The 24,784-nt window shown below is 47.4% G+C and overlaps 1 protein-coding gene across 4 annotated transcripts in view; it reads left to right on the forward strand.

Annotated features, from left to right (window-relative positions):
* Positions 1-24,784, forward strand: part of Chd9 (chromodomain helicase DNA binding protein 9) — a 212,040-nt gene that overhangs the window by 23,866 nt on the left and 163,390 nt on the right. Inside the window, exon 1 of one of the 4 annotated variants that reach the window (XM_021232462.2) lies at positions 20,147-20,476. The exons of the other annotated variants lie outside the window; for them this stretch is intronic. The gene's annotated coding sequence lies outside the window, so the exon portion shown is untranslated. Of the gene's footprint in view, positions 1-20,146; positions 20,477-24,784 lie in introns of those variants that run through there. 4 annotated transcript variants of the gene reach the window in all.

Consider the following 24,784-nt stretch of genomic DNA (forward strand, 5'->3'; position numbering starts at 1 on the left):
TTTGTCTGTGCAAAACCAGCCAGGGCTCCGCCCCTCCTCCCTTGCTCCTGCTCCACCCCCCACCTCCTGGCAAGGCCTCCCACCCTGCCCCAGACATTCAGTCATAGCTTCATCCTGTGTGACTTGTAGTTGCCCAGGAAATAACATTGCCCAGGCTCTGGGGACAAGCACCAGCCACTCCCAGACAGCTTTCCGGGATATCTGTCAGGGTGGGGTTTGCCAGGCATCCCTGATCTTGGCCAGGGCTGGCTCACAGCAAGGTTGTGTGGAAGGTAAAGTGGGTTCAGGGTCCTTTAGTTTATTCCCCTCCCCCTTCCTCCTTTGGGTTGGAAACAACCTTTGTCTCATTTCTACTTCTATGCATTGGTACTTGGTGGGGGTGGGGGTGGGGGTGGGGCAGCTAGCCAAAGGCGGTATCGTAAAAAAAAAATTCACAGGGTTGAAGATGGATTGAAAAAAGCTCCCAGTGGCCTTGAATGGCATCCAGGTGGGAGCGAACTTGATACGAGCAGAATCTCTGTTGAGAAGTATGCGAGGTCTGGTTCCGCACCTCGGCTTGACGGCACATTTGCATAACAATTACTCTGCTCTCTGGATGGTGTGCTGTGGGGGAGGTAGAGCAAGAAGGCGCCCACCCAACCCCTGGAAATGACAACGCCAACCTGAGGTTCTAGGTGCTGGGAATAGGAATCAGAATTTCAATTGGTTGAAGGCTGACTCCCTTGAATAGGAAATGTTGGTTTTCCTCGCTGGTGGAACCACAGCACCTAGCTCAAGCCTGCCCAGGCAGGTAGTAGCTGTGTCAGTGACTGAGAGAGCTAATAATCCTGGATACTTTTCTTCTTTGTACCTCTGTTTCCTCTATAAAAATATATATGCAAAATCGGGCATGGTGATGGATGCCTATTATCCTAGCCATTTGGTTAATAAACCAAGAGGATTAGACATTCAAGGTCATCTTCTGCTACTGCGACAGCTGGAGGCCAGCCTGGGCCCATCTCAGTAATAATATGACTTAGGTTTGGCCTGTGGCTCAAGACATATTTAGATATAATCCTAAGGAAGTGAACACAGGAGGAGCAGGAGTTCGAGGCCAGCCTCATCTGTGTGTGCTAGTGGGGTGCAGTGGCAGAATGAAACACATGAATGTCCTTTGTAAATGAGAATTTAATAGGCAGTTTGTCTCAGACTCTTTGCTTTTGATCTTTTGTTTAGTTGCATCAAGGTTTCCTGCATTCTCTGCTGGTCTTGACCCTTACTAAGTAGCCAAGAATGACCTTGAACTCCTGCTTCGCAAATGCTAGGATTAGAGGTTTTTCACACTGTGTCCCTATAGTGTGTTTGTGTTAGTGTGCCAGTGTGCATGTGTCTTTCTTTGGGGCAGACCTCACAATCCTACTCTTGCCTTCTGAGTGCTGGCATAACAGTTGTGATTATGGTCGCATGCCACTATGCCTGATTAGGGAGAGTTTTATTTTTTAAATGCTCTTAGGTAATGTTCTCAGCCATGGCTGATATTCACTACCGTGCTGGCTGCATACTTGGCCTCGGGACTCCCAGGCCGAGCTTGCCTTACCTACAGCAATAGATTTTGCTGTAGCACTGGGGGACCCAACCTCCAGGCCTTTGTCAGTGCTGTCTCCTTTCCTGACCAGCTCTCCTTCCCGTTTACCTGTCCTATCCCAATCCACCCTTCAGATGTCACCTGAGATGACTTTCTCTAGGATCCAGTCCCAGCTCCTCCATTCCTGCCTCTTAGAGTGGCTTCCCTTGGGTCCTCTCTGCTTCCTTTTTCAGAGTGCTCACTCTGTTGAATGACTGTGTCCATCACTTGGCAGCCTTCTTTTTCCCCGTGGACCCCTGAGGACAAGCTTTGTCCTTCCCCCTTTCCGTTTTACTGGGGATTGAGTTTAGGGACCTACTTACTTTAGGCAAGTACTCCTCCACCTCTAAAGCTATATCCGTAGCCCTTACTAAGTAGCCCAGGCTGGCCACGAGCTCGTGATCCTCTAGGCTTAGCTTCTTAAGTAGCTGGAATTATATCTGTAAACCATCAGGCCTAGCATTTTTGGTTTTGGCAGTGCTAGGGATCAAACTCAGGTCTTGTGCATGCTAGGCAACCGTACCATTGAGCTCCAGCATTGCTTCGAGTTCCACTGTAGATCGTAGTGCTGGATAATAAAATTCCTCCACAAACACATATTGAATGAGTACAGCGTTGAGTTGGGAAATGGGCAGTGAGTGGCTGGAGTCACGGAGGTAGCATTTACTGAAGTATGAGAAAGAACACTTCTACCAAAGTGGCCTGCATACAAGCCAGGACTGTAATACCGTGTTCCCACACCCAGGCATGTCTGCATGTTCTCTGCTGAAGGCAAACACTTGTGCAACACACTCTCCCTTGCTCTGAAATCTCACCTCTTGTCATCTCCTCCCACTCGTCTTTCTCATCCCTTAATACACAGAGAATTGCTACCTGGCAGCAAAAAGGTGATAAATAATACCAATAATATCAGGAGCTCGCCCTTGCCTGCTTGCCTACGGTTTTGCCTCATTCTCTTACTACTCATTTAATTTTTTTGGTGGGGGGGTAGGGTAGGGTATATAGGGCCTCACTCTGTTACACTGGCTGGCTTGGCTTCGAACTCGCTGTGTAAAACAGACCAGGGTGGCCTAGAACTCAGAGATCTGCCTCTGCCTCCCCATTGCTGGCACCACCCCATGCTATCTGACACTTACAGGCTGCCAGGAACTCGCTATATAACCCAGGCTGGTCACTGCTTGGGATCCACCTGCCCTACTACCGCTTCCCATACCACCACAGTACAGCACAGTACCTCCATCCCTGAGTTCATTCATAGTCTGTCTCTCTCCCTCTCCTGCGCTTACACTCCAGCGCCATTCCATCATAAACACAAAACAAGCAAAGAAAAACTTACTCTACATGGGCATGGTGGCATGCACCTTTAATAACAACATCCAGGAAGGGAGGCAGAGGCAGGCGGATCTCTGAGTTCGAGGCCAGCCTGGTCCACAGAGAGAGTTCTAGGACAGCCTCCAAACCTACAGAGAAACCCTATCTGGAAACAAACAAACAAACAAACGAAAGTGTTGAGGCCAGGAATGTAGCTAGCATGTATGAGGCCCTGAGTTTGATTCTAAACACCATTAAAAGAGGAGGAGAAGAAGCTGCAGCAACTAACAGTTTAAAATGTGATTCCCCAAACTCTTTGCTTTGGTTTCCTTCTTTATTCTCTCAGATATGGGAAACTGTTTTTCTTTTCTTTAAATATATTCTTTTTAAAAAATAGTCTAAGTCGCCCGGCTTTGGTGGCACACGCCTTTAATCCCAGCACTGGGGAGACAGATGCAGGCGGATCTCTGTGAGTTTGAGGCCAGCCTGGTCTACAGAGCGAGTTCCAGGACAGGCTCCAAAGCTGCACAGAGAAACCCTGTCTGAAAAACAAAACACAAAAAGCAAAACAAAAAGCCCAAGTCCTGTTGCGGTGCACACCTGTAATCCCAGCAAGACCCTGTCTCAAAAACGAAAAACAAAAGCAAAACTGAAGAACATCGCTTTAAATATGCAGATATTGGCCACTTCTTGGAGTGTGAAAGCAAAGAGGGCATCGCTTAGATGTGCAGGCGGGCAGATCTTACAGTGTGGTCAGGGGTTGGTGACGCCTGCTGCTCTTTCTGAAAGGAAGTGTTCTAAACTGGCTTGGGAGAGGAAGAACATTCTGATGAGTGGGGGTGTCATTGGTTAGCACCACTGGCAAGGATACCCTGTGATAAAATCACAGACGTGTGAAGGCGGGTCATGCGGGGGCCAGTGAGGAGCCCAGCCTTCCTTGCTGCTGAGAACCCACCTCAGCAGCATTCTTCATTCAATTCCCCTGGCCTCTTCTCTCCAGCTCCCTGAAGTCCTGCAGACTCAGCAGGTAGGTCAGCCTTCAAATGGTGGGGTATTCCAGAGCGCGCAGTCTGCTGTACAATTTGGTTTGCTTTGACTCACCATGCCAGCCTTTGGAATCTCTTTCATTCAGCTCTGTTCCCAAGTTAGGAGATGTCATATGTAGTCTTGCTCTGCTTCTGGAGGAGACGGGGGACCTGGCAGCATGGTTCTCCCACTCTTCCATAGTTACAGCTAGATCTTGGCTCAGAAGTCACTGCCTGTGTGAGGCATCCTCTTTTTTTCTTTTTCTTTTTCTTTCTTTCTTTTTTTTTTTTTTTTTTTTTTGTTTTGTTTTTTGAGACAGGGTTTCTCTGTATTGTTTTGGAGGCTGTCCTGGAACTCAGTCTATAGACCAGGCTGGTCTCGAACTCACAGAGATCTGCCTGCCTCTGCCTCCCGAGTGCTGCGATTAAAGGCGTGCGCCACCAACGCCCAGCTCTTTGTGAGGTTTCTATTGCTGTGATAGACACCATGACCAAAGGCAACTTGAGGAGGACAGGGTTTAGTTCACCTTAACAACTCTCTCAGGTCATACTCCATCACTGGGGGAAGTCAGGGCAGGAACTCAAGGTCTCCTACAGAGACCACAGAGGTACACTGCTTACTGGCTTGGCTTGCTTCCCATGGCCTGCTCAGCCTCCATTCTCATGCCATCCAGGACCAGTTGCCCAGGGATGGCGCTATATCCAGTGAGCTAGTCCCTACCACATCAATCATTAATCAAGAAAATGCCCTTCCCTAAACACTTGCTTTCAAGTGCAATCTGATAGAAGTGTTCCTCTCAATTAAGATTGCTTCTTTGGCAGGGCCGGTTGTACACTTTTAGTCCCAGAGCTTGGGAGATAGAAGCAGGCATTCTACATGAGGTCAGCCTGGTCTACGTGATGATTTCTAGGCCAGTCAAAGCTACATAGTAAGATCTTGGCTTAAAACAAAATAATCAGCCTGGCGGTGGTGCTTTAATCCCAGCACTCTGGAGGTAGAGGCAGGCAGATCTCTATGAGTTCGAGGCCAGCCTGGTTTACCGAGTAAGTTCCAGAACATCCAAGGCTACACAGAGAAACCCTGTCTCTCAAGAAAGGAAGAGAGAGAGAGAGAGAGAGAGAGAGAGAGAGAGAGAGAGAGAGAGAGAGAGAGAGAGAGAGAGAGAGAGAGAAGAAATCAATCCATCAATTAAGTTTCCCTCCTTAGATATATCTGTGTCCAGTTGACAAAAATCAACCAACACCCTACCCTCTGTGGAAACCACTTAGTCTCTAGTCCCTACCCCAGCTGTCTGTCTTTTATATCTGTTATCCCACCCCACCCCCAGACATTTAAGTGGCCTACTAGATCCCTGAGGGCTTCCGAGGCCTCCTGACCTCCGTCTGGGAGGAGTACCTTCTATCCCCAGGGCCCCTGGTGCTTGTACATCCTGTCTCCATCCCCCTCACCACTGATGTGTCTGGTGTTGCAGTGCAGAGAGCTGGTCTGACTTCTCTGAGGGGAACGTTACCATTAGATGAAGATGTAGGGTAAGAAGCAGGCATGGACTTGCTCCTCAGTGCCCAATGACACACCCACTTCAGGAGTAACCCTCTGGGAACCCTGCCCATGTCCTGCCCCCGCCCCTTCCATTAGTGATTTTCAAAGGGGAAGTCTCAGCCAGCCGGAGGGAGCAGATGGCTGGGCTTCGGGCCCCCGGCATCATGAATGATTGGAGGGAGACAAGGCTTTCCTGTGCTGAGTAGCTCCGGGTCCCTGCACGCCTCCATCGCTCAGACTGTTGAGGTGTGCTCTCCTGAGAGTCACCTCGGTGATTGAAAACTGCTCTCCTTGCCCTTCTTTCACAAACAAGGAAGCTGGAACAGAGCTAAAAGAGGCTTTTTCATGCACTTTGGGAAAGAGTGAGCAATGGAAAAAGGAAATTGAGAGCTTTGGGGAGTTTACAGCAGCCCAGCACTGGAGTTTGAAATAGGAGCTGGGAATCCATATGTTTGGGAAAGGAAAGAAAGGAGCAGCCACACGCACAGAGCTTCAAGGGTATGTGCGGAAACAGTTATGGGAAAGGGGGTAGGGAAGCCCACGTGGGTCCCCCTTTATCAGACCCAGATGTTCAGGCAGCAGCTCTCATGATGCCTGTGAAAGGGTCCAGAGCCTGCTGGGCTAGACTGTATTTTCTTAACTACCAAGAAGCACGTGAAATCAGTGGCTGGGCGCTTTCCACTGTGCGCTCAATGACTCCCTGGGGTCCTGCTGGGGTCTGTGCCATACCAATTATGTAGAGGCCTGGCTGCCTAGGATCAGGGCTTAGAAGTGAATAGGACCAGGCTCCCCGGGGAATGACAGAGTCCCTAACAACCAGGAGCTGCTGAAGCTGCCTCAGTTGCCTCCAGGAATTGGAAACCCAAGGTCCAACTCAATTCTGTCCTGCATCAATGACTTAGCCTCTCTGAGCTTCTGCTTTGCTTTCTTTAAAGTAAGTGTGCGTGTGCGTCTGGGTATCTGTATCACCTGTGAGGTGTATACAAGATGTGTAAGAAAGGCTCTTTACAATAAATAAAGCCCAAAACATGATATTAAAGATATTCACCATAGCAGTTCATGGTGACTTGAGCCTATGATTGAAACTCTTTGGGAGACTGGGACAGGGGAATTACTGAGCCTAGGAATTTGAGGCCAGTCGGGGCTTGGGTGACAAAGTGAGGTTGCATCTCAAAAATGAAATCATGAGCTGAAGAGATGGTTCAGTGATTATGAGCACTGATTGCTTTTCCAGAGGCCCCAGGTTTGATTTCTAGCACCCACATGGTGGCTCACAGCTGTCTATAATTCCATTTCCAGGGGATCTGATACCCTCTTCTGGCCTCTGCTGGCACCCATGTAGTACACAGAGATACATGCAAAAACAAACAAACAAAAAACACCCAAACACATAAGTAAGTATTTAATTATTTGGTCAGGGTGGTAGTGGTACATGCCTTTAGTCGGGAGGCAGAGGCAGACAGATCTCTGTGAGTTTGAGCCAGCCTGGTCTATAGAGCGAGTCCCAGGACAGCCCAAGTTACACTGAGAAACCCTGTCTCAGAAAAGAAAAGGGAAAGGAAAAGGAAAGAAAAACAAAATTAAATTATTTGCTACACTTTAAATTTCGCTATAAGGCCAGCGAGACGGTGCCATGGATGGTGCAGTTGGTAAAAGACTCTTGCCACCAAACATGGTGACCTGAGGTCAGTCCCCAGAACCCACATGATGAAGGAGAAAGCCAATTCCTAAAAGTCCTCTGATCCTCACATTCATACATACATCCCAAATAAAAAAAATTATTACCATAGGTCATCAAACACGCTCAAGCAGGCTGCACCCCTAACATAGCTTCCACAATTATGAGTCCATGTCAGTTCTATTCCATCATCCCCCAATTTCTTTGTCTCTCGGTTATTTTGAAGCAACCCTCTAATATTCTATTACTTCTCCCAAACACTCTTTTTGTTTCATTTCTCAGTGGAGACCTGGCCATCCTAGAACTCACTCCTGTAGACCTTGCTGTCCTAGAACTCAGATATCCACCTGCCTCTGCCTTCCGACTTCTGGGCTTAAAAGTGTGTGTTATCCCCACTTGGTGTTTTATCCCATTTTCAAAGTCATGTGGCTGAGTTACAGCCTCAGCCACTTGATATCCCTTTTTTTTTTTTACCATCCCCTTTTTAAACAGTGACATATCTCCTGTCCCTACCATGTACCCTAGTATTCTTTTTTTTTTTTTTTTTGGTTTTTTATGAGACTGGGTTTCTCTGTATTGTTTTAGAGGCTGTTGGTCCAGCCTGGCCTCAAGCTCACAGAGATCCGCCTGCCTCTGCTTCCCGAGTGCTGCGATTAAAGGCGTGCGCCACCACCGCCCGGTGTAGCCTAGTATTCTAACTCCTTACTACAAGGCTATCATGACCAACAGTAGTCCAGGATGTCAGCCCTGAGAGACCTGAGTAGTGTTTGTATCATTTTTGGGGGGGCAGGGGTCGAGACAGAGTTTCTCTGTGGCTTTGAAGGCTGTCTTGGAACTAGCTCTTGTAGACCAGGCTGGTCTTGAACTCACATATATCTGCCTGCCTCTGCTTCCCGAGTGCTGGGACTAAAGGCATGCTCCACCACTGCCCACCTAGTGTTTGTATCTTATCAGGTCCTCTTATCTTATCTCCATGGTTTCCAGTTGTTGAATGGGTTCGTAGCCAGACACGGTGGTCTACACCTGTGATTCCAGCTCTTAGAAGGCAGAGGAAGGAAGATCATGAGTTTAAGGCTAGCCTCAGCTATATAGCAAGTTTGAGGTCAGCATGGGCTACATGACACCTTGTCTCAAAAATAAAAAACGAAGCATCTCTGATGAGGATTGAGTGATGATCTGACCTGTGGGTATAGGAATCTGTCACTAAGAGTCATTTTATTGGTGTTTCTTTAGCAGAGTAAACGTAGTAAGTTTTCCCCGGATCCCATGACCTATGTAGTCTCAGGTCCTTGGCCACTTAGCAGTGTTAGATAGGGGATCCATGACAGGGAGTGGGCCTTAAATCCAATCAAAAAGTGCTTGGTCCCTACCATAGCATTAGTGCCGCCGTTGAGCCAGCATATCTTGCAGCCAGGTCACTGTTAAAGGTCACAGGGTTTGTACCTGGGCGATGCTGGTTACCTTTTTCCTCCTCCTGGCACAGTGAATGGTAGTTAGGCACCAGCTCAATTTCTCCATGTTCTATGTGTCTCTAGCGACAGAGTCTTACCATCAGAGTATAAAGAGTGACCAATAGCCTCATCAATAAGCTATAATGTTTGAAAGGGGAGTGTATGGGATCCCTTTGACTCAACCAGATGTAACCCCAGTCCTGGCGCTGATGCTTTTACCTGTCGGCTTGAGATGTCTAGTTGGGGCATTCTTTGAACTATTACGTGGTGACTCCACTTCAATGCTTTTCATATATGTATGTATTTTAGGAGGTTTTACAGTAGTAGGTTTGCATATGGCTTTTCCAAAGGCCTTTAGTGTTTGTTGTCCCCCCCCATATTCCATATTCCCTCCTCCCTTCTTTACTCCTACCTTCCCACCCCTTCCTCATTGAAGAAATGCAGTCGCAGTAGCTCACCAGGCCACAACTGCAGCTATGTAAGTCTGTCTGCATTTCCAAAAAGTGTGTTTTCCTCAATACTTTGGGTTTTCTCAGTATTTTAGACTTCCTTACTCCTTCTCTAGAACCTCCTTCCCTGACATGTGTGTGCTTGTCTGCAAGTGTCTGACCTCCATGGCATAGCTTTTTCCTTTTCTTTCCCATCCTCTTTCCTCTGGGCAGCTACTGAAGTTCATGACTGGCTTGCCCTCAGGGTCTTAATGCTAATAAAATTGTCCTTGAACTTCCAAAACTATAGTAAAAAGTAAAGGACTAATATGGTAATTTACAGGATTCTTTTGGTAGCAAGTGACAGAAAATTCAACACAAAATGTCTTTGAGGAAAATGTCAGCTCAGGAGCTCATCTATTTTTTTTGGGGGGGGGTTGTTAGGATTTCTCTGTGTAACAGCCTTGGCTGTCCTGGAACTCGTTCTGTAGACCAGGCTGGCCTGAAACTCACAGAGACCCACCTGCTTCTGCCTCATGAGTACTGGGATTAAAGCTGTGCATGAGTCACCACTGTAGGGCTCCAGGATCTCATTTAAGCAGGGGCCTAGAGGCTGGCATGGTGGCTACGCCTTTAATCCCAACAGCATTCAAGAGGCAGAGACACGCAGAAGAGGCCAGCCTGGTGTATATATAGTGAGTTCCAGGACAAGCAGCACTACATAGAAAGACCCTAACTTTAAACAAAAACAAAAACAAAAACAAGGATTTATTGGTCGACTTGGTGTGCATGAGATCCTTGGTTCTATTCAAAACAAAACCTCCATGGATGGATTCAGAGTTCAATTGTTTGATCAGAACCTGAATTCTTATATTTTGTTTATTAATTTTAATCTTGGGCAGTTGTAACAATACGACAGCATCAGTGCTAGCCCATGTGTCCTTACATGTTTCAGGTAGAAGGGGGTTTTCTTTCCCAAGAGATCTAGAAAAAGGCTCATTGACCATGTCTGGGTCCCATGATCTTTCTAGTAGCCAACAAAAATGAAGCCCCCTTAATGTATGTTGGCTAGAGTTACTGTGTCTTCCCTGAACTGGGAGATTGAGGGTGGCTCACACAGGGGAGGTGGGTGAAAGCTATGTTATGGTTTGAATGTTTAAAACTCATAGTTTTGATTTTTGGTGCTGGAAATGAAACTTAGGGCTTCTTTGGCGGCCAGCAAATTCAATGCCATAGAGCTACATACCCAGCTTCTATGTGTTGACATTGAATTGCCACTGTAACACTTTGAGAGGTAATTAGGTCATAAGGGCTCTGCGCTCCTAAGGGGTTATCAGGAGAGCCAGTGAGTTATGGAGCAGGGCCTGAGCATGATGACATCTTTAGTTTTAGCACTCAGGAAGCAGAGGCTGGTGGATCTCTGTAAGTTCAAGCCCACCATGGTCTACATAGCATACCTAGGAAGCACCAGGCCAGGCCTGTCTCAAAAATAAGAAAGACAGAAAGAAAGAAAGAAAGAAAGAAAGAAAGAAAGAAAGAAAGAAAGAAAGAAAGAAAGAAAGAAAGAAAGAAAGAAAGAGAAGGAGGGAGGGAGGAGAGGAGAGACGAGGAGAGGAGAGACGAGGAGAGGAGAGAAGAGGAGAGGAGAGAAGAGGAGAGGAGAGAAGAGGAGAGGAGGGAGGAAGGAAAGGAAAGGAAAGGAGAGTGAGAGTTTAGCTGGCTTTTACCTGCCCATGAGTGATATTACAGCAGCACAGATGCCCTTCTCAGAGCCTTATTCTTAGACTTTTTATCCTGCAGAACTAGGAGGCAAACAGATAGATAAACCCATTGTTTTTTGTTTTCAAGACAGGGTTTCTCTGTATTGCTTTGGAGTTTGTCCTGGAATTCACTCTGTAGACCAGGTTGGACTCAAACTCACAGAGATCCGCCTGCCTCTGCCTCTGAGTGCTGGGATTAAAGGCGTGTGCGGCAAATGCCCAGCTTGATAATCTTATTATTTATAAATTACCTACTGTATGGCATTCTGTTACTATGACAGCTATCAAAATGCTTGTGGATGGGTATAGTTCGCCAAGCTAAGATGCTACTGCAAATGCCTAGTGGCACCTCATGAAATTCTACTTCTCTCCTCTCACCTTCGGGTTAGCCAATGTTTCAATTTCTTTGTTTTTCAAACAAACCTGTGTTGCCCTTGTTGGCCTGGCACTCATTCTCCTATCTTCAGCTTTTCCAGTGGTGGGATTTAGAGGTATGCCACAGAGCCCGGCTACTCATATTTGTATTGCTGTAACAAATGTCTGGCCAAAACAGCAGAAAAGATGTGTGCTTTTATCATTCGTTTTTGTCTTTTGGTCCTGGGGACTGAACCTAAGGCCTCACACATGGTAGGTTAGAACCAGCCACTGAGTTCAGACCCTAGTCCAGGAAACATTTATTTTGTTCATTATAGTTCATAGTCAGCTGGCTCTATTGCTGTGGGCCTGAGTGTCATGGTAAAGGAGACTGCTCACTTCATGGGGACCAAAAAGCAGCTTCATGGAGACTAGAAAGCAGACAGACAGACAGACAGGCAGGCAGGCAGGCAGACCGGAAGGGGCCAACACCAAGACAGAACTTTCAAAGGCACATTGCCAGTGACCTCTTCCAACTAGTGCCACCTCCCACAATTCCACATCCTCACAGCATCAAGGTATTTCCTGTGGAGTGGGGGAGGGACATGCCAAACACAACAAGCAGACAAGCAGGGTATGGTGGGGCACACCTGTAGTGTCCCCACGGGCTACTACTCTTCTTTTTTTCACTATCAAGTCTTGTTTAAATGTTGAACCCATCAGTGGATTAACAGTCGATTACAAACACCCATTGTGATCCAATTGCCCCCTGGAAATGCCCTCCTACAGACCTGGAGCTGAGCTTAATTAGTCGCTCAGGCGTTCCTCTATTTAGGCAAGTTGACACTGAAAATTAATCATCACAGTCATGGAGTACTCCAACCCTCTGAACCATCCCCACCAGCCAGCCAGCCCCATCTTTCCATTTTGCAGGGAGGAATTCAAAGCACAGAGCTGTCACACAGAGGACAGTGTGGACTTTGCCAGCGCTCACCCAGCGCTACAGCTGGTTCAGAATTCTCTGCAGATCTGATGGGATACACAAGGTCTGACATTGGGTTTAGGTTAGCTGCCAGGGTGTGTTTCCTGAGTAAACAGTCTGGGGTGGTAACAGTCGGTCATGTCAAGGACCCGTTGTTAATGCCCTGGCAGGTGGCAAGGGAAAGAACTGGTGTATAGGCAGGACACTGTCACTCCAGAAACACCCTCTCATGACTGGCTCTTTTTATTCCAAGTAGCTGAGTACAAAACTCGGTTTTCCTTGTGGGGTCGGGGAGGGACATGCCAAACAAAATAAGCACACAGGCTGGGGTATGGTGATGCACACCAGGAGGCCTAGGTGTACTGTTGAGGGGGAGGCAGGCCGATCATGAGTTTGTAAGGGGACTTTGTCTAAAAGAACAAAACAGAGCCGGAGGAGGCAGAGTTGCCTTCTGCCTTCTCCCAAGAGAACTTGGCCCTGAAGCCAAGAGCATCCCTCACCAGGATGTAGAAAGAAGGTGGGAGGTCAGATGGAGGTGGTTTGTACAGAGCGTAAACATCCTCCTGAGTATGTTTGAAATCTCCAAAGAATCGTCCAGAAAAACTAGCATCCCTCTTCTGCGTCCAGGTTCTGAACACATAGAGATGGCAGTGAACCAAAGTACACCTTAATTGCCACCTAACTAATGTGGAGAAGGGAGCATATTGTGAGAGCAGAATTAGCTTCTTTTTTTGTTTGTTTGTTTGTTTTTTTGTTTTTGTTTTTCGAGACAGGGTTTCTCTGTATTGCTTTGGAGCCTGCCCTGAAACTCGCTCAGTAGACCAGGCTTGGTCTCAAACTCACAGAGATCCACCTGCCTCTGCCTCCCGAGTGCTGGGATTAAAGGCGTGCGCCACCACCGCCAGGCCAGAATTAGCTTCTTGGTTGAGCCTTGGAGAAGATCATTCCAAAGGCTTCCTGAGTTCTCCATTCCATTGCCTTGCATAAGGAGTTAAAGATGGAAAGTGTGCTCTGGGAAAGCCAGAAGGAGTGCACAATAGTGACTGTAGTATGCTATTAATCTTTCTGCCCATCAGTTCGTTATGGGGACAGGAATTGCCTTTCCTCTATCAAGGAGGTGGTCGGGGTTCAAGCGTGATCATGTGTCTCAAATCTGGGAGGGTGGGAAGGCAGGCGAGGCTCAGAAAAGGCCGACTGTTTTTGTGTCCAGTTCAGTTCATAGCAGGTGGCCTTGCTTTTCTCCAGGCATGAAGCCCAGGGCCCCAGAGGGCTGCTGTGCTGTGTATCGCTCTTGCCTCCAGCTGTAAAAATTTGGGAGACTGTGGGTGTACAGCAGCTTTCTGGTTTCTTGGCTGCTGCCCAGTCTATGTTCCCCCACTTGGGGGGTAGGGGGGTGGCTGACATCCTTTTCATGGTAGTGAGTGCCACCCCATCCCAACCCCCATGTCCTGTTCCTGCAGAGCCTGGCTCAAAGTTCAAAGCTGAGATGGCTCTGTTGAGTAATTCAGGGACACTGCCTGCCTGCCTGCCTGCCATGTAAGGGGTAAGTCGCACTCCCACACAGGCATTTGCCGAGCATCTGTTGCCCTGTGTTTTGTGGTGTTCAGCCTGGGAACAGGCTAGCCACCCCAGCCGACCGCAGTAGGGCCGCGCTTCCTTCCTTTCTCTGCAGCCCCTGGGCTCTGGGTCTCACACACAGCTCTGTACCCGGCAGGTTTCAGATCCACTCCCAGGCCGCTTGGCGTGGACTGCATCTGGATTCACACCAACCCCTTCCTCCTGGGGGTTCAGAGTGTTCTTGGAAGGAAGCCTGGGAAGGGAAAGGCCTTCCCCAGCATTCCCTGGCCAGGGGTTGGCTGACAGCATAGAGCAGAGCTGCCAGGAGCTCTGGAGTCAGACAGGGCTGAGTTCAAATCCCTGGGTGACCTTGGACGAGCTGCTCTCTCCACTTCGGTTTCCTCATCTCTAAAAAATGTGACAGTAACAAGACCGGCCTCCTGGGACCGTCATGGGAATTTGACAAGATACTAATTGGCCCATATTGCCCTGCATCTGGCCAGTAGGAAGTGCTGGAGAATTCGTACTCTTGATCTTCATGGAGCAATTTCTGCCATCCAGGAGTGTGGCCACAGGAAAGAGAGTGACCACCACTTTTACTGACCCCAGGTCCTCTGGAAGAGCAGTGTGTGGGAGCCGTTTCTCCAGCCCCCACCACAGTGTTTCTAACCTGACCAAGATCCAGTTCTATACAAGGAATCTTGCTTCTCTTCTCTTAGAAGTCCCTGCCTAGTGTGCTGGTGCTTCAAATGGGCCAAATGGTTGGAGCAAGTAAGTACAGGGTGAAGGAGCAGGGAGTCTGGCCAGCAGTGTGTTCCAGGACTGTTTCCTGAGCTCTAGGCAGCTATTTCTGCCCCTCCATCCCCCCTCCCTCCTGACGTTCTCCCTGCTCTCACTGGATTTCATCCTGTCTCCCTCCCTCCCTCCCTCCCTCCCTCCCTCCCTCCCTCCCTCCCTCCCTCCCTCCCTCCCTTTCCTTTCCTTTTCACCTTTCCCCCAGACCTCTTTCTCTCTCTCTTTGCTAAAGGGAGATTGCCTCCCTCTTTCCTTTCCTTGTAATATCCAAGCTGCTAGACCATCCCTTGAGAGCCCTTCACCCAACTCTGAGAGCAGCGATTCCTCTTTCAAATTGAGTCTGTCCCCTGACTCATTCATTAAAATGCATAGGGCTTGTGAGCAAACTGCATAATGATTCTCCGCTGAGGAAGGCTGAGAGGCAGGCAGTGCTGCCAACTGCCAAGGCAAACACTTGCCCCCAGCTGCGAATCAGGCTCATTGGCTGTCACGCCCTGGGAAGGTTGGGGGCTGCCGTTCATCTCCAGTAAACCAGTCAAGCTCTGGAGAGCTGAAGCCTGGCCAGACTGTAGTCTTGGAAGCAGTGTTGCTGAAGAGAGTTCAGCCCATGACCTTTTCTCAACCTCCCTCCGCCCCCACATCACATAGCTCATTCATTCATTCATTCGTTCGTTCATTCATTTTAGAAGCAGGGTCTTGCTTTATAGCACAAGCTCGTCTTGAACTTAGGTTCCTGCTGTCTCATCTCTTGGATGCTGGGATTACATGTGTGCATCATTTATATATTTTAAAACTATTTACTTCTTTCAATTATGTGCATTTGTGTGTCTGTGTGGTGCCTGTATGTGTGTGAGTGCAGGTGCCTGTAGAGGCCAGCTTGGTTTTCTGGAGCTGAAGTCACTGGGGGTTATGAGACACACAGTGTGGTTGCTGGGAACAAACTGGGGTGATCTGGAGCAGTAGTGGACATTTTTAACCAATAGGCCATTTCTCCAATTCCTTAAATTAATATTTCAATGAATAATATACAATGCATTCTTTTTATCATTGTTTCAGTGCTGGTCAGAACATTTTCCTTTTTCAAAATTTTATTTTACATGTATTCATGCATGTATGTCTGTGCACCAAGTTCATGCAGTGCCCAAGGAAGCTAGAAGATGTTGAATCCCCTAGAACTGGAGTTACAGAAAGGTGTTAGCAGCTGTGTGGGTGCTGGGAACTGAACCCAGATGCTCAGTAAGAGCAGCGAGTGCTCTTAACCCCTGAGCCATCTCTCCAGCCTGAGACAGGTGCTTGCTGCCAAAGCTTGAAGCCTGACTTTGATTCCCAGAACCCACATAACGGAAGTAGAAAACCAACTCCCATAAGGTGTCCTCCAACCTCCGTGCAGGTGCACCCCTGTGTGTGTGTGTGTGTGTGTGTGTGTGTGTGTGTGTGTGTGTGTGTACACAGTTCTCAGCAAAACTATCAACATTCATCTTGTATACTTCCTCAGCTTCCTCTACCAGGTGTATCCCACACCAACCCAACCAGGCATCCCCCCACCCCCACCCCATGAATCTCATTATTTGAAAAAAGTCCCTACTGGCTTTTTCTTAGGAAGCAAACAGGCCAACAAGATTGCTTCCTGTATACAGGTTGAAATTAGTTTCCCAAGGCATGTGCCCTTTAAGTCTGCAGTCTTAGTAGGAGGAAGACACCAAAATCCAGTGCTTCTTTGTGGCTGCCTTGGGCACTAGGCCCACATGTGTTCTACTTTTAGGTCCTGGATCAATTCATAAAACTTGCATAATAACTTTTTTACTTGGCTGTGTGACCTTGGGAAAAAGTACTGACTTCTCTGAATTGCAGAATGGGACTAATAACTATAGGGTCCCTTTCATTGAGTTGTTGTCAAATTAATTCAATTGAGATTACCCATTAAGGTCTAATCAGCATCTTTGGCAAGATGCAGTTAATGTTAGTATCATCATCATCAGTCTTACACCTCCTATGCTCCAGACACTGTCCTTGGTCCTCATCATCAGTCTTACACCTCCTATGTTCCAGACACTGTCCTTGGTCCTGAGGGTGAAGCAATGAAGCATTGTTTGTTTGTTTCCTGTTGTGTTACATGGTTCTCATTAATGCATTTCACTTAAGAAAGGGCGATATGGCACTCGGGAGGCAGAGGCAGGCGGATCTCTGTGAGTTCGAGACCAGCCTGGACTACCAAGCGAGTTCCAGGACAGCCTCCAAAGCCACAGAGAAACCCTGTCTCGAAAAAACCAAAAAAAAAAAAGAAAGAAAGAAAGAAAAAAAGAAAGGGCGATATGGTAGCTGCTGTTGTTCAACTGGAAAGCAGAGATTTCCACACTTAAGCTAATGGAAACAGCAAGATTCTGACCAGGACTCTTCCTGGCTCCAGCACTCTCAAGACAGGCACTAACGATTGTTTTGGGGTACAGAGGAGGAGTACAAAAGCAGCTGCCAAAGCCATGAGAGCCCGAGCCCAGCAGACTCCAAAGACTGTTCTTTGTTGACTTGTCAGAGCTCCAGCCCATGATGCATGTCTGTCAGCAAGAACTGACAATGTGTTCCCTTGTCTGGTGCTAACTTCATGGGTCCTAAGGAACCCTGCTTGTAAATATAAAGAGAACGGGGGGGGGGGGGGCAGTGTCATCACAGCAGGCAGCTGGCTCCCTGAGAACTCTGCCCCCTGGGCTGATCAGAGCAGGAGAGAAGAAGGCTAGGACCCCAGGCTCTACAACCCCTGCTTGATCCTTCACCACGCCAGCTGGAAGAAGCTCTATTGTCCACACCAGTGTCCCCCAGGCAATGGCCGAGCAGGACAAGACTAGCACTAACTGAGAGTACCCCTTAGAGGAAATGAAAGTCTTGCCAGGGGAAGTGACTGGGGCAAGACGGGCAAAGGCCAGTACAGCATTTGCATTTAATCCCAGCCCTGGGGAGGCAGACACAGGTGGATCTCTGAATTTGAGGCCAGCCTAGTCTGCAGAGTGAGTTCCAGGGCAGGGAGGGCTACACAGAGAAACCCTGTCTTGAAAAACCAAAAACCAAACCAAACCAAAACAAAACAAGAAACAGAGAGATAGAGATAGATAGATAGATAGATAGATAGATAGATAGATAGATAGATAGATAGAAGATTGATAGTATCATTTTGAATGACCAGGCTTCTTGATCAGTAAAACTCACTCTACTTCCTGACCCCATGTGACAGTTCTGAAGTTTCACAGCATCATGTAGCTGATGAGGGACCAAAGGCTTCCCACATCTAAGGTCAGTTTTTTCCCACTTCCAAAGGTAGGGTAGGTTTTTCTTGTGGGGGGGCAACTGAAGACAAGGTTTCTCTTTGTACCAGCCAAAGCATCCTGGAACTCACTTTGTAGACCAGGCTGACCTCATACTCACAGAGATCTGCCTGCCTCTGCCTCCCAAGTACCAGATTTAAAGGATTGTGCCACAAAGCCTGACGTCCTTTTTCTTTTTATCCCTCCGTGTTTGATTGAATCCTGCACAATGCATACCTGATCATTTAGATTTGCCTATATGCTTAGAATCTGTTGAGCTCACTGTAGATCCCCCACCACCTATTGTCCTGCTCCATTACCTTGCCTTTCCTACCCATCCTGAATCTTGGATTTGCTATTTCTTTGCCTTTATTTCATACATTTTTCTAAAAGAAATTCTGGCTTTTTTTTCTCTTAAAATAATACCCTGCTACATGTATCCTTCTGCAAATTATATGTAGCCTTCTGGAACGTACTGCTTCCCTTATACTATTATGTTTCTAGAATCCATGCGTGTTGCTGTGTGTAGCTGCACTCTATTTGTTCCTGCTGCTATATTGTAGTTCCCTTTCTTGTGTCCTATGCATATTTATTCTCCCGCCAGTGGACAGGAGGGCTGTTACCAGCTTTCTGCTACACTGAATGAAAAGATCTGGACATTGTTATACAGGTCTTCTGGAAAACAGTATGAATTCGCCAATTTACAATCCCCACAGCAATGACCTTGGTGATTTGTATCTTGCTATTCTTCCCAGCTGGAAGAGTTCTAAAGGGTAACTCATTGTGTTCACATTGTGCCTGCTGACTGCCTGAGTAAGGTTTGTAGCTGTTTGGTAGTTCAGTGGGGACCTTGAGGACCGAATGAAGTACAGTGTGCCTGTGAAGTGTCTCTCCACTGTCACCATTCCATTCTCTTATGTAATGAAGAAGGCACCAAACCACCTGGTCACCGAGTTAAAGGCGGACACTAGGAACTGAACTCAGGTCCTCTGTAATAGTGGCAATCACTTTTAACTGCTGAGCCATCTTTCTAGCCCTATCAGTAAATTCTTTTATGAAGTTTCTCCTGTTCATAACCATAGGAAGGGCCATATCAAATATCAAATATGTTTTAGATGTACTCACAATTTTGCTTATAAACAAAGCTTAAGGGGGCTGGAGAGATGGATCAGTGATTAACAGCACTGTCTGCTCTTCCAGAAGACCCGGGTTCCATTCCCAGAACCCACACGACAGCTCACAACTGTCTGTAATTCCATTTCCTAGGGATCTGACACTGTCACACCAATGCACATAAAATAAAGAAAAAAAAAACAAAGCTTAAAAACTTTTAAAATGTTCAAATATAGCTCATCTAAGTCATAATCAGTGATGGGTTCTCAGTAGATGTGTGGCAGACTTGAGGAGCTCACTGTGAGACAGACCTAACCTACAGATTATTCTCAAATGTCAAGAGGTATTCGAGAATTCCTTCTTTATTTAAAAAAATACCCTGTTACTATTTTTCTGTTATTAATCACAATTACTACCTCTATTGTACTGTTTATTTATTTATTTATTTATTTATTTATTTATTTATTTATTTGACAGGGTTCCTCTGTGTAGCCCTTGCCGTCCTGGAACTACTTCTGTAGACCAGGCTGGCCTTGAACTGACAGAGAAACAGCCTGCCACTGCCTCCTGAGTGCTGGGATTATTATTGCATCTTTTACTGACTTGTATAATTGTCTATACCTTGTTGACTTAGCACTCATACATTCTTGATGCCTGGCACACAGATCGCCCCAAAAATGTCAGTGGGATGACTGAAATCCAAGAATGAATGAATGGGTGAATGAATGAATGGGAAATGGAGCACATCATGAGAACTGACTTTAGTATTCTGATTTTGTGCTTTTTAAATTTCGTAGCCAGCTAGTTTTTCATATTTCACACATTTCTCTAGATGGGTCAAGAAGCTGAGAAGACTGAGATTTTGTGCTTATTGGGGCTAAAAGATAAAACAGCCTTAACCTGGACACCCAGAGCAATGTCTTACTCTCTTTTCCTTTATCTCTTATAAAGCAGCACTGAACAGTCTGCCTCATCAAGTATAGACTCTGGCAAAGAAGCAGAATGTCTTTGTATCCTAAACAAAACAACAGAAAACTCCTGGCAGCTTGCATATAGCTGGCATTATCAGCCTTAGGTGTCCCGACCCAAGGCACCCCATTACACAGGCAAAACATCGGATATTTGTGTAACAGGTCCTTAACCCCTGGCAGTTATGCTTATTACCAGAGGGGTGGTGGTGCACTAGATGCAGAAAGTAGAAACTTCCCTCCCAGTGAGGCATCATCATCTGTGGCTCACTCAGTTCTCAGAGCTGGGCCAAACAAGTAATTATAGCTTCCCTCTGTGGTGAGCAGGGCAGGAGGCTGATTTAATAAAGGAAACCTGCTGTCTGTCTCCAGCCTGGCTGTGACTCATGGAGCCCGGGAGTCCCAGCAGCACTACCCGAAGAGGGTGGTGAGCGGCTGGGGGTGGGAGATGAGGGTGGCTAGCACAGCAGCCAGAACCCCAAGAATGAGGAAACTCCCTGCTTGGCGGGTAGGAACCGGCAGCTGGAGCCAGAGGAAGTGAGTCTGGGACCGAGCAAGCAGCTGCTGCCTCTCCCCGGAAAGAAACCTCCTGCCATGTGGACACCTACAATAAAATGGGTTAGTGATTTTCATATTCAAAATCGGGAGAGAGCAGGGCACAATCAGATTGCCGCCGATAGGGGTAGCTGCCTCTGTGTGATATGCCAGTGGCCTTGGTTTCTCTGGAGGTCTGGGTGAATGGAGTCTGGATTGATCCAGGATGTTAATTTGGTTTCTCACTTTGGCTGGGAGGTGGCTAATGAGGTGTTCACAGCCGCAGAGACAGTGGGAGGCGGGTGGTTTTAGCTGCTCGTGGGATGACAGCTGCTTTGGAGAGGATTTGGATGCCACCTCAGATAGGTCACCACAGGTCATCTTATCCTTCCTTCGGTCTCCAGCAGCTTCTTCCTCCTCTGCTGATAATCAGCCTTACAGGCAACTTGACCTCCTCTTTCTCCTGCAGGCCCCGCCGGGAGGGGAGATTCCAGAGCTGCCCCTCCCTCCCCATCCTTCCCGCTGAGTCACCACACCTCCGGGTCAGGTGATCCTCCCCTGGGTCCTTTCGAGAGCACCTTGACCTATATTCCGAACTCGGGGACAGTAGAGTGTAATTGTCCAGAGACCAATCCGCCAGGCAATGGGCATGGTGCCCTGGCAGCCCAGGCTGCAGACTGGCGCCCCGGGCAGCGGGAGGGGCACTCCCTCCCCGGGAGCCAGCAGCCGAGAGAGGCCTGGAAATGGAAAGTTAAGAGGTTGGAGGCGGGTGGGTGGCCCTAGAGGGTGGTGGCCAGCTGAGTCAGCTGGGAAAGCTGACAGCCAGCCACTAGGAGCTGCTTGAAGACTTCCTCCTTGTGTGCTGCCAGCTCAAGGCCAGGCCTGCTGTGAGGAGGTAAAGCGGTGCCGGACAGATGCCATTGTGGCTAGTGACATTATCACCCACCCAAAGGGGAGAAGTGAGGAATGATGCAAATGATGGGATAAACCTCGATGACTCATCCAGTCAGTCAGCTGCCCAGGAAAGCTGCCCCTCCACCCCACAGAGAGGCTAGTTCCCATCCCCACAGCACCCACAGAACGGCCTCGGCTTATCTTGTGTATGGGTTCTTTGTGCAGTCCTGTGCGGTCTTTTTGTCCTCTGGATGGGAGGGTGATGGGGGTGCTGTGGGAAAAAGGACTGAGAGAGAAGCGTTCAGAGTCAAACCGAAGCCCTGTCCCCGGGCGTAGTGCCTGAAAAAGGTGGCAGCCAAAGATCACAGTCCCTTTTTTGAGTTGGAAAGAGCCCTGAACTCAGGCATTCTTTAAAACCTTCCTTCACAGCCAGCAGTACCATTCGTGACCTTGCAGAGTTAAGTCCTGGGTGTCCTTCTTCATCAGTAGGGTGGGTATTTTAGTAGAACCCCTCCACTGAATCACAGTGTCCATATTAAATTAGACTATTCCTGTAGGGTTTATTTCTTCTGTGTAACAATTAGGTTCCTGAGCCAGCTCTTGGCGGTGGCAGGCCTGGAATGCCAGGTAATTGGAAGGCTGAGACAGGGTGATCAAAAATTCAAAGCCAGCTGGGGGTAACTTAGTGAGACCCTGTTTCAAAATAAAAAGTTAAAAAAATTAAAATGAAGAAGGGCTGGAGAGATGGTTCAGAGGTTAAGCATTGGCTGCTCTTTCGGAGGACTCAGATTCAATTCCTGGCACCCACATGGTGGTTCACAGCTGTCTGTAAATCCAGTTCCAAAGGGTTCTCTCCAGGCCTCCAGGGACACCAGACACATGCATGATACATAGACATATATGTAGGCAAAACACCCATACACAAAATAACAAAAATAATATTAAAACAAGAGCTGAGATCCAGGTTTGGTGGTTTACACCTGTGATCCCAGTACTTTAGAATTAGAGTGGGGGAGAGGGTCAGAAGTTGATAGAATTCCTCAGCTACACAGAGGATTTGAAGTCAGCCTGGGCTACATGAAACTGTCTCAAAAAGGGTAGAGGGAGAGGACAAGAGAAACTGTCATCACCAGACAGCTCTACAGGTTAGTCATACATTGTTTTATTACCTTATATAAAAATGCTGCACGTTTATCACAGTTTAGGTAAAAATCTGCAGATGAAGCACAATCTTTAATTTTGCTTTTTTTTGTTGTTGTTGTTTTCCCCTACCAAGCCATGCCCTCAGCCCAAGCACAGTTTTCATTTATTTGGAGACAAGGTTTCATGTAACTCGACTGAGCTTGAACTCACAAACAAGATGGCTTTTGCACATGTGTTCTTCTGCCCTTCACTTCTCCAGGGCTCGGATAACAAGCCTGTACCATAATAACTGGTTTATGCTATGTTCAGGATCAGCCCCAGGTTTTCATGCATGCTACGTTAGCACTCTTACCAACTGAGCCATATCCCCAGCCCCCAGCTTTTGTTTCTTTAAAGATATGTTCTTTTTTTTTTTTTTTTTTTTTTTTTTGGTTTTCTGAGACAGGGTTTCTCTGTATTGTTTTGGAGGCTATCGGTCCAGCCCGATGTCGAACTCACAGAGATCCGCCTGCCTCTGCCCCCCCCCCAGTGCTGGGATTAAAGGCGTGCGCCACCACCGCCTGGCGATATGTTCATTTTTTTAATGTGTGAAGTGTGTGTGTGTGTGTGTGTGTAAGCGAGTGTGTGTGCATGCATGGTGCCTGAGGAAGTAGAAGATGGTATCAAATCTTCTGGAACTGGAGTTACGGATGGTTGTGCACCACCATGTACATCCTGCAACTTGAACGCTGGTCCTATATAATAGCGACAAGTACTATTAATCACTGAGGCATCTCACCAGCCCCCATGTTTTAAGTATGGATGTGAATTTAGGAAGTTAATGCCTCAAATGTAGTGAATGCTAGATGGTAGGGATGGAGCTAGTTACCTGGATTGAAAGGATGATGAAGGAAAGAAATTAGACAACTGTCTTAGGGTTTCTATTGCTATGAAGAGACATCATGACGATGACAACTCTTCTAAGGAAAACATTTAATTGGAGTAGCTTGCTTACACTTTCAGTTCATTGTCAGCACGGTGGAGAGCATGTCAGCCGATGTGGTGCTGGAGGAGTAGCTGAGAGTCCTACATCTTGCAGGCAACAGGGAGTCAGCTGAGACACTGGGCAGTATCCTGAGCATAGAAAACCTCAAAGCCCACTTCCACAGTGACACCCTTTCTGTAACAAGGCCATACCCACTCCACAAAGCCACGCCTCCTAGTAGTGCCACTCCTATGAGATTATGGAAGCCAACTACATTGAAACAACCACAGCAACCTTAGATTTATCATGACACTATGCCCGAAGTTCAGGGCCCTTTAGTTGCATGCCTTCTCAAAGTCACACACTTTGTTTAGTTCAAAGTATTACTGAGCTGGTGAGATGGCTCAGTGAATGTCTTAAAGGGTTAGGATTCTTGCTGTGATAAAAAAAAAAAAAGCCTTAACCCAAAGCAGTTTGTTGAGGAGAGGGTTTATTTGGTGTCATGTTTTCAAATCACAGTCCATCATAGAAGGCAGTCAGGGCAGGAGTCCAAGGCGGGACCCTAAGGCAGCAGCTGAAGCAGAGCCTCTGGAAGAGAGCTGCTTACTGGCTTGCAGCTGCCTTCTTACAGCATCCAGGACCACCAGCCCAGGGATGCTGCTACCACCAGGCCCTGTGGAATGGACCCTCCCACCTCAGTCATCAATTAAGAGATGCCCCATAGGCTTGTCCACAGGCCAGTCTGTTGGGGGCACTTTCTCAGCTGAGGTTCCTTCTTCCTGAACGATTGTGACTTATGTCAACTTGTGACAACTAGCCAGCACGGTGGGTATGGTGACTTGCTGCCAAGGCTGATGACCTGAGTTTAGTTACTGAGACCCAGACGCTAGAAGGAAAAAACTGACTTCCAGAAGTAGTCCTCTGGCTTCTACCCCTACCACATACACAAAATAAAGAAATAGTAGATAAATGTAATTTAAAAATGAAATGAAAATTCCAGGGGAATGTAGGGCCTTATACATGCTAGGTAAGTAACTGCTTTATCACTGAACCATCCTAAGTTTGTTTGTTCTTGGACATATAATCCTGGCTGCTGGTACTCACTATGAAATCCAGTTGCCTCGGCTTCCCAGGTCCTGGGATTATAGGTGTGTTTCTCCACACTGAGCTCTGAGCCCCACCTGTTAGACATTTCTTTATATTCTTTTCTAAAGCTAGTCCCCATTGTAGTCCCCAGAATAGTCTATACTTGACACCCCACCAAGAGACCCTGGAATTGTTTAAGATTTATAAGCAGTGATGCAAATGCTAGTGGCTTAGGGGACACGACATTTTCCTATTAACTCCATCCTGCCTTCCAGATGTGACATTTGCTGAAAGAACCATGTGTA

This window comes from Mesocricetus auratus, unplaced genomic scaffold, assembly GCF_017639785.1.
Source record: "Mesocricetus auratus isolate SY011 unplaced genomic scaffold, BCM_Maur_2.0 Super-Scaffold_100045, whole genome shotgun sequence".
In the NCBI taxonomy this organism is placed as follows: Eukaryota; Metazoa; Chordata; class Mammalia; order Rodentia; family Cricetidae; genus Mesocricetus; species Mesocricetus auratus.